This window comes from Ochotona princeps, chromosome 23 (assembly GCF_030435755.1).
Source record: "Ochotona princeps isolate mOchPri1 chromosome 23, mOchPri1.hap1, whole genome shotgun sequence".
Classification (NCBI taxonomy): domain Eukaryota; kingdom Metazoa; phylum Chordata; class Mammalia; order Lagomorpha; family Ochotonidae; genus Ochotona; species Ochotona princeps.
This window is the reverse complement of record NC_080854.1, coordinates 7,527,269-7,547,999: the sequence shown is the minus strand read 5'-3', so window position 1 is coordinate 7,547,999 and position 20,731 is coordinate 7,527,269.

Here is a 20,731-nt window from a genome sequence, read left to right as displayed (position 1 = left end):
AAAGAACCAAAAAGATCTCAGTAACTTATACAATTTCCCAGGGTGATTCTTGAAAGGTCCACACTTCCTGGTGTTGATGAGGCATAGCAATAAATACGGTGAATTATTTTTATCATTGATGTGGCCTTATTAATACAGTGATGGCAGCGCAAGCACGTTGGCACAATGTTATTCAACCTGCAACTTACAACATTCATGTCCCATATGGGAGCACTGGTTCACGACTCAGCTGCTCTGCTCCCAAACCAGCTTCCTACTAATCACCTGGGAAAGCAGCAGAAGACTGGCCTAACTGTTTAGAACCATTCCATGTTGGAATCACGGATAAAATTCCTGGTTTCTTTCACCTGGCCCAGTCCTGCCTATTGTGGCTATTTAGGGATTGAATCAGCAATTGGAGGATCTCTCTCTCTCTCTCTCTGTCTGTCTCTGTGTGTCTCTCTCTCCCTCAGTGTTATGAGTGCATGAATGAATAAATAAATCTTTTTTCTCTTCAAAAAAGATAGTGACCACAGGATCAGACAAAGCAATAAGAAATGCAATAACATGTCATTTAAACACTTCTTTGATTTATAGCTTATATAAAAATTTGAAAAAACCGAGTAAAGACAGAAGTAGAATTCAAGTAGGCAGCAAAGCCAAAGGTAAGGAATAGAGATTCCAAAAGTCAAGAAAAACATTGGGTGATGACATGATTCAAATGTCTGACAAGTGTTGACATAGCAGCTATAAACTTGGGACAGACTTTTTGTGTCCCACCAGTGTTGTAGTTACAGATCCATTTTTGATATCTTGGCCCATGGCCCCTTGGATCACTAACAAACCCAACTCAGACACAAATGCAGTCCTAAATGCTACTTGCAAAGGTGACTGCAAACTTCATTGGGAACGACATAATTTTCCTTAGACAATTACTGTCTTTCTCCCTTTTCCATTGCTATAGCTGAATGCCATAGATTAACTGGTAAGGAATAAGAGGTCATTCAACTCCCATTCTGAAAACTGGAATGTTCAACTGCTGGGCTGCCTCTGGGAAGTCCTTCTGCTGGAAGGGAATCCTGCAGAGCACCAGGGCATTGCAGGGCATTGCAAGGCATCACTTGGTGGATGCAGCGTCTGCCTCTCCACCTCCTCTGATAAAGCCACTTGTCCTCCCTCGGATTAGGGCTCCACCTTTGTGGCCTCGTTTAATTTTAATGATTGTCCAAAGGTCCCAGAGAATACCATACAACAGAGATTAAATTTCAACATGGATTTTAGGGCAATCATTCAAAACCACAGTATGCATCTTTTAGCCCTAGGAAGGTTAGAAGTGTGTGTGTGTGTGTGTGTGTGTGTGTGTGTGTGTGTATTTCAGTATTAATATTTGGGTATTTAATGTATATTTAATATTTTGAAGAGAGTGTGGTGATGAGCAGAATGCAGCCTGTTAAAAAAGATGTGCATGGTAACTCCAACTTAAAATAAGCAGATTCATGATTTTAAGCTGAAAATTCCTCTAGAAGAAAATATTTACTCATATATTTACTCATCATAGAATATTCTTTAAAAAGAAAAGTAAGTAGACAACAATTATATACTCATTTGAAACTGTTTAAAGAAGTTATTGATTAAATTGGAAAATAAGGCCAAAAATTTATGCTCAGCTCCCCTTAGGTCTTTTGATCTTAAATGGAATATGTGGATATCAAATTTTAAAGCCAGCTGTCATTTTTAAATACAACAAACTAAATATTCAACTTTAAAACAAAAGAAACAACCTGACCATTTTTTCCTGAGCACTAAAGCTATCAAAGATACTAAGCACTCATATCTATTTCTTTCTATTTCTATACCTATTTCAGAATTTCCACATCAAGTGAGCGTCATCCTTTAAAATACTCACCTTAAGGCCTTGTACTTAAGCAAATCTTTGTTCAGAATTCTTTTCAAACTCATCTGAGATTTTTTTCAGGGCCAGCTTAGATTCTTTTTTCCTTCTTTGTCAAATCTAGTCAGGTATCTTGGTTAGAACTGGATGACAAACTTATCTCACATCAAACTTACGACATGTCCGCTCTAAAGTTGGAGGGAAATGGGAGGGGCTTCTCACATGTGGCTTAAGCAGCCTCAGCTTTGGGGCGGGAGGTGGGGTGGGCAAAAAAGGTACAGGATAGTAATACATCTGCAAAAGAGAAGCCCTTCCATGCACCTCACATAACCTAAACCCAAAGGGTTTACATTTCTAGAAATAGACAGTTCCACAGCATGTTCTCTTTGTTCAAGAGTCAAAACACATGCAAACCACTGGATATGTAGCCACGTCCACTTTTGTTTAATTAAGTTAATCCAAAAGTGGGTCATGGAGTCGAGATTTCGCCACCTCCCATAAATGGAACACAACATTCTTTTAAAAACTATGGATTCACATCTGATTTCCTTTTGGATCCACATTAAATCAATGGCAATGAACAAAGTGACTCTTTAGTATTTGCTCTGGAGTCAATTGCTTCTAATGCATGTCAGGTAATCCTAAAAACAAATTCCACCAGCCTTTGTGGGGAATCTCAGATGAACGCTCAGCACGAATGTAAAGAAGCATTTTCACAAAGCATTGTGTACCTTCCATCCCCACCGTAGGCTGCCTTATGAGCAGGACCGTGCTGACATGGGCAACCTGCTGTTTGTCCTTCTCGCACCAAAGTCTGTATCAATAGTTATAACCTGAAGAAGATCAGAGAGGCCTCGGGGACTTGGCAGATTCATTTGTTCATTCACTCACTCATTCATTCAAATCAAATCTTCATATGCAGGCACTTAATATGCACAATACACCACACTAGGCTCTGGCTGGCGGCTCCGTACAGGTCTGCAAGGTTTTGCAAACTGTTTTCTTTGTTTGAAGTACCATCAAGGACACAACTCCTCTCAGGGGGGACTGTTCTACTTAGCATTGGAAATTGCAGTGTGGCTCAGCAGGCAAAGTAGATTACAAACGATTAATAAAGTTGTGATGGCATTAGGGGTGGTTCTAAGTTCCTGTTTATTCCAGAATGACTCGGGGACCTCAACTGGAATATATGGATAATAGGGGAGAGGCAGAATTCTTCCTCCCTTGGGAATAATAGCAGAAAAGAAAATGATGATTGTAAAAATGAAGCAAAGGAGGGGGAGTGGTGGTGTGGAGAGAACTGGAAATTAGCAGTTTGCTCATTTGTGGATCGGGGATTACCATGTCCTCCTTCCAGGACATTGGGATGTCACATAAAACCCTGAGAAAGGAGCACTCAGCACTAAGATGCAGCAGGACCCACCCAAGCATCGAATGAACAAGTAAATGGGTAAAGAGGAGAGTAACTCACAGAAGCTGGAAAATCAGACCCTGCCTCAGGACCTCCAAAGAGGACAACAGCCGACTTCTTAACGCTTGCTCACCTTTCTCTTTGGGGTGGACTAAGATGGATGAAAAAGGCCTTGTATGCAAAAGCCCTGGCTTCAGTAGTGCTCAGAGATGGTTTTTCTGGATTATTGGGGTGAGGGGCGGTACAAGGAGGAAGGGGATCCGGTGTTCTTAGAGCTGTTCACTCAGATAAGACACATCTAAGTCGACTGAAATTCCAGGATTCTGAGAGCTTCCTGAAGGACACTGGTATTCACACTGAAGCAGCTGCCCCATATTTTAGAATCAAAACTTGATTGCTGCTCATTCTGGCCTCCTGAGGAAACCGGGCCAGTACGGTTGCTTCCGGCTCCCCTCCGGGTCTGTCTGAGACATGTGCCCCCCTTGCTCTTCCTCCTGCCTTGCACATCTTCCACCCCAGGCAATGGAGCAGGTGTGGGCGTTGGGGGAGCACAGGGCTGAGGCCCTGGGGAGAAGCAGCTGTCTTTGAAACACTTGTTCTTTGGCATCTCTGTCCTCCCCACTCTCCAATAACCGCAGCTGCTCAGCTCTCCATGTATTTCAGAGGTGCATGGAAGATAATCTGCCTATCTGTAAAACCTTCCAAAGTCACGGACACCTTTACATCTGGCAGTGATTCAGGTTAATTCCTGAAGGTGCTTTCACTTCAGCGTGCTGATGAATGTGGAGCCTAATATTTGTTACACCGGATAATGAAATAAGAAAAACCTAGGGCAAACACCAGTGGCAATCTAGGGGCTTGGATTTCCAAGGTACTAAGCACAACTTCCTAACAGTCAGTTCATTGCACAGAATGAATTAACCACCACTTTCTTCCACCAACGTCTCTAACATGTAACACCCCAGAGTATTCTATGGCCTTGGGTACACATGACCTGTGGGGTTGTCAGGAGAACTACAGACCTGGCCTGTGCCAAGCTGTACTCTGTGGGCTGCCACAGTGGGTAGAGATGTAAAAAGGGCATTGTTTCCCATGAAGGAAACCCCATGTGGATCAGTGGGTTGGGTGATTTTCTCTTGCTTTCACTACCACTGCCTTTCCGCATGGGCAGGCATTGGACCCTCATCACAGTTCTTTATTCCCCAGCTCTTGGCATGCCTCCATCATCGACACAATACAGACGCATAGAATCCAGTTAGGCTGCAAGCCTACTGAGAGTGTAGACTTCTGCTCACAACACATGGGAAAGTCTGGGGAGCAGGGGAAACTCAACCTGCCAACCCCTGCTGCCTCTACTACGTGGAGCCCAGCGGCAGGAAGTCACACTCCAGCTCCACCGTCTCCTGCTGGAAAGCTCTCTGTCCATTTCCCAGTCTGTCTTTGTATTCTACCACCATCAAGTGGACAGGCCCTCGCTCCTGATCAGCCAGGCAGATGAGGGGGAGGGAGTTCCTAGGAAAAGAAGCTCAATTGTCTCCCTTGCTTATCATTACTAACCAGGCAGAGGAAAGCTTCAGCCCAGCATTGATTTAGATTAGCCCCTTCGTTTCAATATTATTAATTACCCAAGTTAGCATACAGCTTGTCAACATCAAAACCCAGCTCCCTTCTTTTTAATTAACTGTTTCATTTACTCTTTCATGTCCATGACCATGTTTTCTTTTGTGCCTCCAGAAGCCCCCAGAAAACGCCTTGCTGATATGGGTTTCAAGTACCGTCCAGCAAAGCTATTAGACTGGGGACCAACATAGGTTACTCCTTTCATGGGAGACCACTAAGCTAATCTTTTGAGGTGACATTCCCATAATAACCTAACATTTGCCAGAGTTCTCCATTGCATCCAGTGCAAAGTAAACAGAAGGGTTAATTTAGTTCTCTAATCTCTTGTTATAAGCCTAATTATTTTACATGTCTTCATTTCATTAATGAATTGCTGCTTTTCACATGCAGCTCCTTCCCCATTGCTTTTGTTTAAACCTCCTGGTGGGAAGGGATAGATTAATTTTGTTGTGCCTTAATGAAACTGTATGCTACATTAGATTTAACCATTTGGCATGCACTGCCAACATCACCATTACGCATAATGAATTATTTTTTTGTGAGTCCCAAACTACTGTAGACCTTCAGTATTCTCCTTCAGATACTGTGACGGGGCAACTGGCAGGCGCACACAGCAAGCTCGGTCCTTGGCTCTGGTGCCGCAGGAAGCTGCCTTGTGCATATTCACCCTCTGTCACCTGCTTGAGAGTGACTCTATGTCTGCTTGCCACAGGAAAGCCAGCTATCCTGTTGATGGTCAGTGAGCATCTGAAATACAACTAGCAAATTGATTTGGGGGTTTTGAGGACAAAGCACTGCTCTAGGCATCTTCAGGCGGGTCCAAGAGTTATTTGGTGTTCTTTTTCTCATCTTTAAATAATAATAATCATTGTGTTGCTTTTGCATCCACAGGCTGGCTGGGACTTCACTGGTATCTCTTCTTCAAGCTACAGCAACTGTGGCAACCCTGGCCCTCATGTTTCCCTTTTCCTCCTGTGACCAATGAATGTTCTTCTGGTGGCAGTGGCAGATGTCTGGGAATAAGTAAAAAGGCAGGTTCGAAGTTGTATCAAGTTTAGCCTTGGAACACATACGATATAACTTATAACCATTTGTCATTAGCTGAAACAAATCATGTGGCCAAGTCCAAAGTCAAGAGGCTGGGAAACCTTTCTTATGGAGGGACTATGGCAAGTATGTAGTCAGAGGACCTGGTGAGTTATTCAGGTCACCCATTTGTTGTACGTTTGCAGTGGTTAGTGGGGTTCTGGCCTGTAACTATCACCCCCACATTTTCAAAGATGGAGCTCTTTGATCTCCAATCTGGGATGGAGAGCTATTTTGTCACCAGGCATTGGGATCAAAGGATCTCAAGCCGACAATCTGACTTGTCACAGTGTTAAGCCTGATGTGATTGGCCTGATCAAAGTCCTATTCTAGTGACAGGTGCTCTAGTGGTTCCATTTCCTATCCATAAACTTGAATTTCTGATCTAGCTGCTGCTAGATCAACATTGACACTATGGTTTCCAAGTCATCTCCTTGGCTGCCTAAGTTACCATGCCACAGACCTTTTAAAATTTAACTTCATAAATTTAACTCAAAATAATCTTTATCTCTACCTGGATGTTCCCACAGGACAGATCTACAGTTCTGGAAGGATCTCCAGATTTAGGACTGCGACCCTGCCACTAAAATGTGTTCCTTCTGTGTCCTGGGATTTCACCTGAATTCACTCTCCAGCCTTCCCAACCTGGATTCCTCCACCATTCCCAGACAGAAACTGTAGTTGCCAATTAATGTGGCTAATACTTAAAGTCAAGAGAAGGCTCTATTCCATGATTGCTCCCCGCAAGTAAGGTAGGCATCATGAGCTGGGACAGATTGGAGCAATATGCTTGGAGGTTAAAAAAAAAAAGTTGGGGGAAGAGTCAAAAGGGAGAAAAACATGGAAACATGCAATAAAACGATAGGTTGACTGCAATTATAAACCAGGCTAAATGCCAAATGTGGCCGCAAAGACAACAAAGTACAGACTCTACCTTGTGACACTGGGAGGAGCGTGGTCACAGATGCAGTGGATCTTCAGGGTTTCTCTGGACATTTCCCAGGGCCAGAGGCTGCTGTGCAGCTCCTCCGACATCACTGCTGACTCGACCATCGGCCCCCACTGCTCCCTCCATGAGGGAATCATTTCCTCTGCTCTTGGGTGACTCAGTTCCTCTCTGCCTACAGACCTTTCCCCACACAGCACCTTTGCAGTGACGCTTTCCTGACATCTTAGTGCCACTTGCCACCCTTCCCCCAGCAAGGCCCTCCCTATCTTAGTTCCCTGCTCTGCTTTCTTTCTGGAACAACCATCACCATCTCTCCAGCCATACAGCTGGATTTTTTTTGTCTTCGTTGGTTGTCTTTCCCTCTTCACTATATTAGATACTTTGTGATGGTCGATTTCAATTTATCTCTGTTTTTGCTCTAGAACATACAAGGGTTCTTCTAGAAGTTTCTAAAAAAATGTTTATTTTGAAAAAAATGCAGATTTCAAATTATTTTGTATTTAGACAGATTTATCTTTTAAGTCTGTCTTTCACAAAGCTTTTGAAGTACACTGGTGTGGTAGGTGCTTGATTAGCATCTGGATCAAGGAAGAAGGCGGGGGAGGGGGGAGAGACTGAAGGGGTAGAAGTGTGAGCAGGGTAAGCCAAGAGACAGTGAGACAGTGACAGGCACGAAGAGCAAAAGATCACACACAGGGCTCTGTGGGACCAAAATCAGAAGCAGAGTCAAGATGCATACGCAGGCACCCTGATACCAGATGCAATGACCTAAGTGATGTCTTAACCCCTAGGCCAAATGGCTACCCCTCTTTTACCTTCTTAGAATTTCCTGACACTGCCTGCTTCTCTCGCTCTGTCTACGACCGTTGTTTCCGTTCGTGCTCTCCTCATCACTTACTGGGCAGCAGCATCCTAGCCATCTCGCTGTTTACATCCTCAGCGACACCATCCAACAGCATGTCCGTTCATCTTTGGCACAAGGTTTGAATTTGTGACCATGACAGAGATTATCTGTATGCTGAGAATCCTTCTCCAGCCTCGGGCCCTTGCCTGCCATGGTGCTGGCTCGGCCCAGGATCCTTGCACACCCAGTCCTCTCGGCTAGGGAATCTTCCCACACTCTCTGACAGTGTTGTCCAATGTTTCATGACACACATTCAGACACACGTTCGCTTTATCTACACTGTGATCAATAATATCCAATAAATAATAGACTGGATATTTTTTCCTGATTATACAATAAATACACAGTTATTAAGATGCAAGAGCACCACAACTACACCATCTCTCTGCACCAGTGATTTATACTGTTTCGAATCGCTGAATAGGACAGAGCAAGAGGTTCTGTCTTTGGCCTCAACGCTGTGACACCCAAGTTGTTAGTGTTTAGGGGGTGGTTCCTATGTGCCACTGTTCTACTCCTTTGACCCTCATGACCACCTTAGGAGATGGGACTAAAATCGTTTTTATCTTGCAGGAAAGAATAGTGAGGTCCAAAAAAGCTAATTAATTCACCCAAGATTATACAGCTTGTAAGTACCCAAACTTGACCATTTGGCTGAGGTTGATGCTCTTCTCTCATCCCTGTAATATCTCTAATAAGTTTTTTCTTACATATTTATTTACTTGAAAAGCAGAGCTACAGACATGGAAACAGCAAAAGCGAGAGTGAGAGCAGGGGTCTTAGAGAAAGAGAGAATCTCAGGGGGAGAGAAAGAATGCTGGTTCACTCCCCAAATGGCTGCAATGACGACAACCTGACGGACCCTTAAACTCTATCTGGGTCTCCCACATGGATGCAGAGGTCCAAGTACTTGGGGACACATTCCTTGTTTTCCTAAGCACATTAGTAGGGATCCAGTTTCAAAGTGGAGTAGCCAGGGCATGGGACAGAGGCATTGCAGGCAGCAGCTTAACTGCCTGCATCACAGTGCGGCTCTCTCAGGCAGGTTTCACCATCTCTGCTAGCCTGGAAGTGAGACATCCCTCAGCATCTAGACTTTGCACAGTGCAGCCTGTTCTTGTGGAAAGGGAAGAGGCTTGACTGCAAGGCTGGCAGGCAACCCAACAAAGGTGATCTCTTGGACATCAGCACTTCAGGCACGTGTGCTTCTCTAGTTGGGAAAGTTCTTCTGGGAAGTAGACAAGTTTGTATCCTCCAGAGAATCTCCAGCTGCTGGCTTTCCTGCCACCCTGTGCCATTAGTGGCCTCAGGAGAGATTCTGGACTTTGCAGGTGTGTACAACAAAGCTTTGGGATCACGTCACGCTGCTTTTGCTTGCCACTCACGAGATTAACCCTTGTGCAATGGGGCAGAGAGTGCTGTGTGCCAAAGAGCCTGAGGTTCACATGCTAAGCCTCCTACTGCCCTAACTTAAAAGAAAAAGAAAAAAAAATCAGTGGCTCATTTACGAATTTTATGGCAACTGCACCTGCTAATCACAAAACGCGTTTCCATCCCATGCCTGTCCCATTTCTCTGGAAATCTGAATGTCACAGGGCTTGAGAGGGCACAGCCCTGAGCATCTCCACGAGACAACCCCACTTGGCTCCTCCTTGAGAGCAATCAACAGCACGGATGCTCTCTCCCTGACAAAGTGCCATCTCCAAATGCATAGCTCACGAGGAATCACCACCCATGTTCTTCTAATTGGAAAAATCTTTCTTCCTCCTAAGCAGATATGGACAAGCTCTTCTCCTGCAGAAGCCCTCCATAGACAAGGAGCATGTATGTGAAGACAGCTGTTTCATCCTGCCCTGTAATCAGCTCCCTGAAGCCTGAGTGCTGAGTCTATAGAACTTGTCAGACCAGGCTGCCTTTGGCTCACTCCTGCAAGAGGTTTCCGCCACACCTGCCTAAGCCCAGCCCCCTTCTTTTTCCTCAACTTATGCAGGGAGCCTCCTTGGAAAGCCAGTCTTTCCCACTTCTGCCTAAGATCCTCCATCAAAATCAGCCACACTGGAAAACTGGAGCTTAGGCGAAGCAGCTTTTCTGATCCCATTATTGATAAGCTCTTAGAGCTCATCAATGGAAATTAGAACTTGTTAATCCTGCACATTCCCCACCCCCCAGCCCCTTGATTTTTAATTACAGAAGAAAGAAGTAATGGATAACTTCTGGGGCTGCCGAGACACCACGGCTGTCGAGAGAAAATTAAATTTACAGTCAGAGACTTTTGTTTTCTCAAGTGTCCTTGTAAAATGCAAAAGAGGCTCCTGGCATCACCGAGACAATTCCACTGGTTTCCTAAACTGGCAGGGCTTTCCTCGAAGAAGCCCTCCTGCGTTTGCCAAGAGAGTGTATTAATGACAAGGACCGGACCTAAAGGGAACTCATTCAGAAGAAAACTACATTAAAAGAACATTAAGGGCGATGTTTTAAAGTCTGATTTAAACTCATGAAAGCAAGGAGATTTATTGTGGAAGCCAAATCGCTGTGCCGACGCGCCCTGCCTGGTAATGCGCTCGGATTGGAGCACGGGGGATTGACTCTGCACTGAAACATCGCTCATAGCTCCTCTGCAGGAGAGGGGAGGGAGCCCGGAGACAGCTCTGGGGGAAGATGGGCTGGGAACAGCCACAGCTCTGCAAGCAGATGGGCAAGCATCCCATGGGGGCCACCTTGCCAGGGAGGCAGGAGGAGCAGGGCGCTTTCAGTCGAGGTCAGCTTTGACATTCGCACACAGCTCAGCAGCCTGTGTGCTGGCCAGAACAGGTCCCAGACTGCTAGGGAGACACCTACCAGGGGAACTTGGGGCTCAGCAGGATGCCCAAACCCCTCCCACAGTCCTTTCCCTGGGGAATCTTCTCTTTGGCAACCCCAAGCTGCAAGCAAACAGACCTGCAGGCGTGCAGCTGCCCCTTGCGCAGCAAATTCAGCTTTAGTTCATGTGACAACATTCCCGTGTTCAGAAAACACAATGTAAGTCTGTCTTTACCTGGGCCGCAGGCTGGGACTCCAGCCAAATGGCCAGCTGCTGGCCATCTTGCAAGCCAGGATCTGATTTCTAGATTAGAAGTGTTAGTACCGATGTTGGTGAGTTACAAGGAAGGCACCCTGAAAAAATCAAAGAAGACAGCCTTGACCTTGTGCCCTCTGCTTCCCTGCTAGAGCAAGGCCACTGTCAAGGTGCCAGCCACCCCTCCCAATGCTGGCTTAGGGCTTCCCCCAAGTGCCTCAGAGCTGATCCCATTTCATGCTTTTCCTAGGTGAATATTTATTTTCTTGTCTCTCTGCGACACTCTGAATCTTGGAGTAGCTTTCCCATGTGCAGGTATAGAGTTACTTGAGTGACTGAATATGGGTAACCCAGGGACTGGAGTGACAGGTATACTGGGGAATATACCAGAATCAGAGGAACATGTGGACAGACATCTTGCTGAAGGCAAAACCAGGGGTCTGAGCCCAGCCAAGCCCCCTAACTCCAGGGTTTAAGTGAGACCCAGAGAGCAAAGCCAGCAAGAGGCTTAAGGATGAGGATGAGTAGGCAAAGACTGTGCCAGTCTTCCACCCTGCCTCTGGCACTCAGAGGTCAAGTGCTGTGTGCTGGTCCTCAGCATGAAGCTAAGTAAACAAACAAGTCAGATCAGATTTGATAGACAACATCATAGAGGAAGGACCCAGGCTAGGCAGAAGCAGCAGGGAAGAGCATTGAGAAGGCTGCTTGCAGAGGGAAGCTGAAGTTTGCCAAGGGCTGGCAGAAAGAGGAAGTGAGGGTGTAGGGTGCATGTCCCAAGAGGTCAAAGCAACAGGGTCTATGGAAGAAAACTGCTGACAGCACTCACAGGGTCCTTGGTGTCATGCTAAGACACACCAAGTTCCCAGGCAGCTGACAGGAGGCTGCTGAATCATTTCAGGGAGTTGCTGCTGCTGCTGCTGCTAAATTAGCATCAGCCTGAAGTCCCTGCCAGCTCATAGCTGAGCAGGTGACTGCCTTCCTTGGGCTGACAGGGAAGAACCTGAAGCTACAACCAACAGACCTGTAGAGGGCTTGAAGCTCTGAGGATGTCTCCTTCCCTTCCTACCCCTGCACCCCAAAGCTGTTCCTCCTATGTTCCAAACTTACTGTCTGATTTTGTGGGTTTCAAGAACTGTCTACAGTCCCATCCATAAACCCCAGGCGATTGTTCCTCACCCTAAAGATATTTGTGGGAAAGAATTTGTTCTCCAAGGAGCATTTCACAGTCCTCAGGTGAGGTTGAAAGACGGTATGTCAGTGCTGCAATTTTTATTCAAACGGTTTGCAACAAATTTTACAAAGTCTGTGTACATGCACACACACACACACACACACGTAGTTGCTGGGGAGAGGAAAGAGAGTGAGCATAAAGATTTTTGCCACAATTTATCTCACTTTTTCAGTACGTTTGAAATTATTAAAACCAAAAGCAATGCAAAATAAAACCCTCACTCAGAGTCGAAGTAGCAGGGATGAATATAAAGTGAGGAACTGTGTTCATTGGTATTCCTTCATCATGCTCTGTCTGAATCCCGACTATGGTTGTTCAATATTTGGTTGCATCAATATAAGCCTGAATGCCTAATGGGAGATGCATGGGGAGAACGGGACAGGGCAGCAGTGAAGGTAGCTGTGGAAATGACTGGGAATTCGATTAATGAAGAGAAGTGAAGGCCAGCTAGAGCAGGGGAGGTGAACGTGAGTCCATGAAGAGTATTTCTAAAGGAGCTGGGATGAACTCTGCAGGAGACTGCACCATCAGATGGTGTGTGGGAAGAGTGTGAGCCCAGGACAGGGAGATGTTCCAGGGCAGGACAGAGCAGCAGGACAAGTTGGGCAACTGTCTGTAGAAGTAAAGTGCGAAGTAGAAGACCTGATTTACATGACTTAAAAAGGCTGCCTTGGATAGCTGGGTGACAGTGACAGAGATCTGTCTGGGCTCTGGGTGTCCTCGGAGCATCCTCCCCGCTCGCCATGGTATAAATGCTGACTTCTGTACTTGGAACGAGGCAAAGATGAGGAAAGGTCCCCACCTTCAATGAGTTCTACTGGAGTCTAGGCAGGACAGATTCATTGCCTCCTATAGGTCTTCCAGTTCAATCTGACATGCATCTGTTTGTGGTAGGCCTTGTCACTGGACACTTTCCCGCTGTAAAAGAGGAATCAGAAATGCTTCCTACACCGTAGGAAGAGCATGATGTTCAAATGCAAATAACATGAAACTTTGGAGAGGCATTTTCACCCTGGGGGAAATCCTGTGAGCATTAAGGCGGGTTTTTTTTTTTTTAATTTAAAAAAAATTGGCATGGTTATTCTTAAAATCTGAAAAGAAAAAGCTCCTTGCTGTTGGTCTTTATGAACAGCTTATCTTCACTGAAATGAAATGCATTTTTGTACTTCGTCTTTGTTATAGTCAGAGAAGGAGAATCACTAATCTATATATAAGGGAAGGAGATAATACAGAGGGGAAAAGGATAGACAGAGGAAGGTGCTCAGAAAAAAAGGAAATGAAGTAATATTTTCTTATAATATGACAGCATGCGACCTGGCACTGTAGCCTAGTGGCTAAAATCCTCACCTTGCATACGCTGGGATCTCATATGGGAGCCAGTTCTAATCCCTGCTGTTCCACTTCCCTTCTAGCTCCCTCCCTGTGGCCTGGGAAAGCATTAAAGGATGGCTCAAAGCCTTGGGACCTTGCATCCACATGGTCACCTGGAAGAAGCTCCTGGCTCCAGGCTTCAGATCAGCTCAGCTCTGGCTCTTGTAGCTACTTAGGGAGTGAACCAGCAGGTGGAAGATCTTTCTTTCTGTCTCTCCTTCTCTCTGAAATCTGACTTTCCAATAAAAATAAATAAATCTTTTTTAAAAATGATAGCATGAAAACAGGAACCTAATGTTATCACATAAAGTTATCTGGCATTGTTAAGTGATATTTTAGATTCACTGGGATGAAGGGAGCTGGTGTTGAAGTGTAACTGGTTAAGCCACCTCTTGGAATGCTGGCATCCCACATCCGAGTACTAGTTCACGTTCTGGCTGCTTCACTTCAGATCTAACTTCCTGCTAATGTAGCTGGGAAAGCAGTTAGAGATAGTAAAGGTGTTAAGACTCTCATTTTTATGGGATACGCAGATGGGATTCCAGACTCCTAGCTTTGGCTTAAGCTAATCGTGGCTCTCATACAAATTTGGGAAGTGAAACAACAGTTGGAAGCTCTCGCTTTCTCTTTCTCTCTTACCTTCTAGATAGATAGATAGATAGATAGATAGATAGATAGATAGATGATAGATAGATAGATAGACAGGCAGACAGATAGATAGATTTTCAAAGAAATACATACATAAATAAGTCTTTTAAAAACTGGGACATATTTTGAATATTTTCAACCTATGCAATCTTCTTTAGACCTTAGAGTGAGGTGATCTAGGATGAAATTCAAAAGTTGATCAGTTTCTCCCGGACCCCTCTCAGGCAGAGCAGGTGCTCACTGATATACCATGTCCATGTGGACCAACTGGATCTACTAATGACAAAATAACACACCTACACAGTCCTCCTCTCAAAGAATTTTCTCTAGGATTTCAATATCCTGAAATGCAGCCAGGAACAAAGAGAGTTCAACACAAAGAGAGCCCAGCAGACCCAAGTACGTAGAACGAAGCCTACACATCAAGGCCCACATACTTCGCTCATGGTAGAGCTCTTCTGAGACAGTAAGTCAGTCACTCTGTGGACTGGGCGCTGTGCAGAGATTGCTGCTGGAGAGAGTACACAGTGATAACAGCAGAGAGGCAAGGATCAAAAAAGCAGAGAAAAAACATCAACCAGACACAGAAACTCCAAACACATGGGAATCAGAGATCATTCTGGGTGGGGCAGGTTGTCCTCTACAGCCTAATCATTATACCAGAGGGCAGAGTCTCATCAGTAATCTACATTGTAATGACTCTGGACCACCCCAAAAATAGTTATGGGTGGAAAAGAAAGGAAGGAAGAAAGGAAGAAAGGAAGGAAGAAGGAAGGAGGGAGGGAGGGAGGGAGGAAGAAGGAAGGAAAGAGAGACAGAGAGAAAGAAAGAAAGAAAGAGAAAGAAAGAAAGAGACAAAGAGAAGGAAGGAAGGAAAGAAAGGAAGCAAGGAAGGAAGAAGAAAGAAGAAAGAAAAAATATGAATAGAAAAATCTCATTTATAAACTGATCAAAACTCATAAAATTTTAAGCAAATCTAGATAAAACCTTAAAAAAAAGCAGTCTGTTACATACATAAGCTTCGTATGTGCCTTACTCACTCATCAACAAATAACAGCTTGCCCATGGAATAAAGGGCACGGTGTTTGTAAGCAGAATATGACCATGGAGTTTTGCAGTGAATTAGCCATCCTAATGCACTAAGAGAGCAGAAATTGTTTTTCCAAAATTCCAGGGAGGCAGGAATCATCCAGCTGTTCCAGTTGGGCTGTTTTGATCCTGGAAGTGGTTGGAGAGGGCAGGGTAACTGAGCTCCATTGCCCAGGGCTCGTGCTGCCCGGATGTCTCATGTCACAAGCCTACATTGTGGGTCATGGCAAGGAGCTGGCAATATGCAAAAGGCTGGGAGATACAAACCTCACCTCTTGCCCAACAGGAATTAGCAGACTCACAGTCTTCGTGTAAAGGCTAGGGAATTTTTCATGGGTGACAGACAGCTATGGGCTTGAAGTCTGTTGGACCAGCTGACCAGGCAGTAAGTAACTTGAGACCTTTGCATTTAGGAAACTGGAAGAAGACAATGAGAGAAGGCAATGAGACCTGGACATTTGAGGGATGATAAGGATGAGTCTGGTTCAGAACTGGGGGATTTGAACAAAGTTACTGAAATCTCTGAAGTATACAGGAAAACCTCAGAGAAACTTGGCATGCTCTCTCTGTCTTATGTATATGTGTACATATCTATATAAATATTTTAATATTTATTCAATTGGAAATGTGCCATATTTTACAGAGAGAAGGATTGACAAATGGAGAAAGATTTTCCATCCACTGGTTCATTCCCCAAATGGCTGCACTGGCTAGAGCTGAGCAGATCTGAAACCAGGAGGCAGGAGCCTCTTTTGGTTCTCCCACATAGCTGCAGGGTCCCATGACTTGGGCTATTCTCCACTACTTTCCCAGGCCATAAGCAGAGAGCAGCTGGCTCACAAACTAGTACCAGGAACTGGTACCTATATGGCATGCTGGTGCTTGCAGATAGATTAGTTTGTTGGGCCACTGCTCTGGCCCCAATATGTCTATATATTTTTTATTGACTAGTAGTTATTGAATATATGCTAAATAATAGCTGATATGCTAAATGTTTTCATATTCATAAACTCATTTAATCCTTAAACCAACTTTCTGGGCGATGAGCATTATTATAATGTGGGAACTGATACACAGAAAGGTCAATTAGCTCATCCAAAGCAAAAAACACACAGCTAATTTTAAAAAGTGCTTATTATAAAATGTCCCATAAGCCCAAAGGAAACTCAGTTTATGATTATTTTAAAATATTTATTGACTGATTTGAAAGTCAGAATTACTGTTCACCTGCCGGTTCACTCTCCAAGTGGTAGCCACATTCAGGGCTGAGCCAGGCTGAAGCCAGGAGCCTAATCCAGTTCTCTCACAGGAGTGTAGAGGCCCAAACACCAAGAGCGTCTTACACTGCCTTTCCCAAGCCACCAGCAGTGAGCTGGAACGGCTGTCCAGCTGTTGGGAGACACATCAGCCACCCATGTGGAATGCCTGCATTCCAGACAGCAGCTTCCTACACACTAGTGCCACAACACTGGCCTCAGGGATCATATTTCTTTTAAATGTGTGCTTATTTGCTTTCATTTTATTTTTAAGGGAGGGAATCAGGGGGTGGGGATTCATTCACTGATGGGAACCAGGACTGCCCACAACCACCAGGGCTGCGCTAGGTTTCTGCCAGGAGCCTGGAACTTAGTGTGGGTCTCCCGTGTGGGTTGTATGGGCCCAAGAACATGCACATCTAATGCCATGTAGGGCACACATTGATGGGAAGCTGCATGGGACACATAGAGTAACCAGCACTCAAACCAGGCACTCTAATTTGACGTGCAGCTGCCCCAAGTGGTGACATCCCTTGTTCACATGCCTGCCCACCAAAGCGATTCTTAAGGATTCAGGAAAAATTGCTGGTCTTTATTTCCAAACCAAACTCCCCAAGACTTGTCAGGGTAGCCGCCTTCTGGCTGTCAGGTCACTAAACCTCAGCAACAATGGGAGAAAATTTTAATGCGCCGAGATTTGCATAGATGCGGAGTTTCTGGGGGAAACAGGAGCCGTAGCTTTAGCATGGCTCAGAGAGAACAACCATATCTTGTCGATGGAAGGCGTTTGCCGTGTGCACCTGTTAGGAGTAGTTTTCCTCTGCCACCACTGCCAGAGATAAAGACTGAATACTACAAGTTCACAAGACTGATATCTATCAGCAGCAGTATTTACTCCAGCCTCCTAGGAATAAACACACGGATGTGCTGATAATTACGCCTTGATACATGAAGGAGGCTAGGGAAAAAAATGCTTTCTTCATTTGTCTAGCACACTGTGAGTAATCAGGCTGTCCGTGTGTTTACAGGAGGCAAAGTATTTAAAGCTCTATTGTTATGTTCACAGGAAAACAACTTCTAGAAAAGCCTGTTTTCCATATTAACCCAGAAATGAATGTTTATTTTCATAGCACATGGCCAGCCCTTTCTTCTCTAACCTGCATACGTTCCTTGTATTTAAATGCAGCGCCAACGGAGACACTCTCCCGTCACTTGAAAATGAGCAAGCCCTACTGAATGTCAAGCAGGACCAAGGTCTCCTGACTTCTGACCCAGCAGCTCTGGGTTGGTTTTCTCCCCCTTTCCTTTTTATGATTCACGCAGGCTCTTGGAAGCTGAGAGATGTAAGGCCCTATTAGAAGTGCGAAATAGGACCATTATTACATCCTCTAATAAGGCTTCTTGCCAACTCTTCAAATGACTGCAGTCCGTTTGCTAATTATTACTCCACAGCTTCTGCATTCATTTTCTTGCCCTGAAGGAGCCTGATTCCAATAAAGATAGAGGAGAGAGCTAGAAAGTGTGTTTACTGCCACCTATGGGGTGCAGCTGGGCTGCGGCTGCTGCTGCAGCAGCGGCGGCTTTGGTCTCAGAGCCTGGGGGAATAAGCGCGCTCAGCCTCCCAGGAAAATGCCCTTGGAAACTCATCCGTCTGAAATGCGTCAGATTTTAAGTTCTTGTCGGTACTTCAGGGAGCGAGGGAGCAGAATTTCCTGTGTTCAAGGCCGCTCTGTACTCATATTTCTAGAAATGTGTGGACTCGCTGGCTGCATTCTCAACCAGCACTTTATAATCACCCGCAAATGCCTTACCACAGAAATGCTAGAGGTAGCAGTTCATTTGTTGGACAGCTTTGAATATTCTGAAGGAGGCTAAGAATAAGGAAATGGCAAAAGTTCCTGAATGGTCATCACAGATGTAGAACAAGCAGATGCTGTCAGTCACAGAGTTGACTCCCACACTATTAACACCAATTTTCTTGTCTTAGTACCAGAAAGTCTTCCTGCTAGAGGCAATGAATTCCAAAAGGATGCAGAAGTTTTATTTATTTTATTTTTATTTGGAAGGCAATCACAGAGAGAGATTGAGAGATCTTCCATCTGATGGTTCACTCCTCAAATGACTGCAATGGCTTGGAGTTGATCTGATTGATTGGAGTTGATTCTGGCCAGGAGCAAGAATTTCCCTCCGGTCTGCCATGTGAGTGCAGGGACCCAAGCACTTGAACCATCCTCTGCTGTTTTCCCAGACCATATGTAAAAAGTTGGATCAGAGTTCCTGGGATGTGAGTGAGTGCCCATATGGCATAATGGTGCCACAAACGGAGGCTTAAACCAGTCCACTATGGTGCTAGCCCCAAGGAAGCAGACTGCTAAAGCAGTTAGTGCTTTAAGTGAGGAGCAGCAAATGAGCATGCAAATCCTAAACCCCTGGAACAGAAGAGGTGACTAGGAGACAAAAATATAACATCAACAACAAAACAAGACAAACAAACAAACAAACAAAAAAAAACACAACACAACGGAGAGTTAGGAAACCAATGCAGTTTGGACAATCAAGATTTACTGTAGCCATCAATGACCACATGCATGACTCAATGCTCAGATAATGGTTACCTGCTGCTGGGCTTATTAAGTCACTAACATGACACAAGCGAAGGATGCAACCACACGGATCGCAGAAACAGTAACACAACTGACACCTTCACATAAGAAGATACCCAGTCTCATCCATAATGAGGAAGCTACAACCAAAAGCACAATGGGTCCAAGACAAGCCAGCCCTGCATGTGGGAAAAAGAATCTGCAAGACAGATACCAAGTCAAAGATTTGCACTCAAACATATGAATTGTTCTTTAAACAATAAGGGAATGGAGAACCCAGTTAAGAAGTGGGGTCCGAACAGGTACTTTACCAAAAAGAATTGATTCCTGGAAAGCAAGTATATGAAAAGATGCTCATAGGGAAGCGTTAATTAAAACCTGTTATGCGAACAATGAGTTGTCACTGTACCACTGTTAACAGGGCTGACACGGAAAACATTGATAGCACTCACAGCAGGCAAGGAAGTGAGGGGGACTCAAAAATGGGACAGTCACTTCAGAAGACAGGCTGCAGTTTCTTACAAAGCTAATATGATCCAGCAAACATGCTTCTTCCTAGTTTTATACCCAATGAGTTGAAAACTTACACCCACATAAAAACCTACACAGGGGGCTCGGCACAATAGCGTAATGGCAAAAGTCCTCGCCTTGAACACACCAGGATCCCATATGGGCGCCGGTTCTAATCCCACTGCCCTGCTTCCCATCCAGCTCCCTGCCTGTGGCCTGGGAAAGCAGTCGGGGACGGCCCAAGACTTTGAGACCCTGCACCTGCATGGGAGACCTGTAAGAGGCTCCTGGCTTTGGATTGGCTCAGCTCCACCTGCTGCGGCTGCTTGGGGAGTGAACCATTGGACGGAACATCTTTCTCTCTGTCTCTCCTCTCTTTATATCCACCTTTCCAATAAAAATAAATAAATCTTTTAAAAAAAATCTACACATGAATGTTTACAGCACCTTTATTCACCACTGCTCCAAATCTGAGGTACCAAGACGTGTTTCAACAGGTGAATGCATATGGATACATTAATGGAACATTACTCAGTGATAAACAAGTCTTCAAACCATGAGAATGCATGAAAATACAATGCATAATGCTAAGCGAAACACCATTTTGAAAAAGGCTCCACTATTTTATGAATATTCTGGAAAAGGCAAAACTACAGAGTTTTGTCAAAACATTAGAGGTTGGGCCAGTGTTAGGGTAGAGTGGGTTAAACCCCTGTTAGCTATGTCAGTGTCCCACACTGGAGAGACCATCCAGGCCTGCTGAGGTCTTGGCCACACCTTCGGGTAGGCAGCACCAGCATTGCCCACCCATTTTCTAATTAATTAAGAGACCACCGATGGGGAACATCTTACCTGTAGGTTCCCCCCTCCCAACAAGCAGGGGTCAGGGCATGCTTAAAATCCCAAGGCCCTTCCTCAAACCTTTGGTGTCTCTCTCTCCCTCCGCTTTCAAGAGGCACCCCACCTCCTGGCTCTTCGGAGGTGCTTTCCCCTTCCTCTCCCTTCCCTGCTCACCTGGTCCCTTTGCAAATCAACTTTTCTGTCTGCAACAGATTCCCGGCTTTTTATTTCTATACTAAGCTGAGGAAAGAACCCACTGGGCATTTCTGGTAACAACTGGAGTACTGT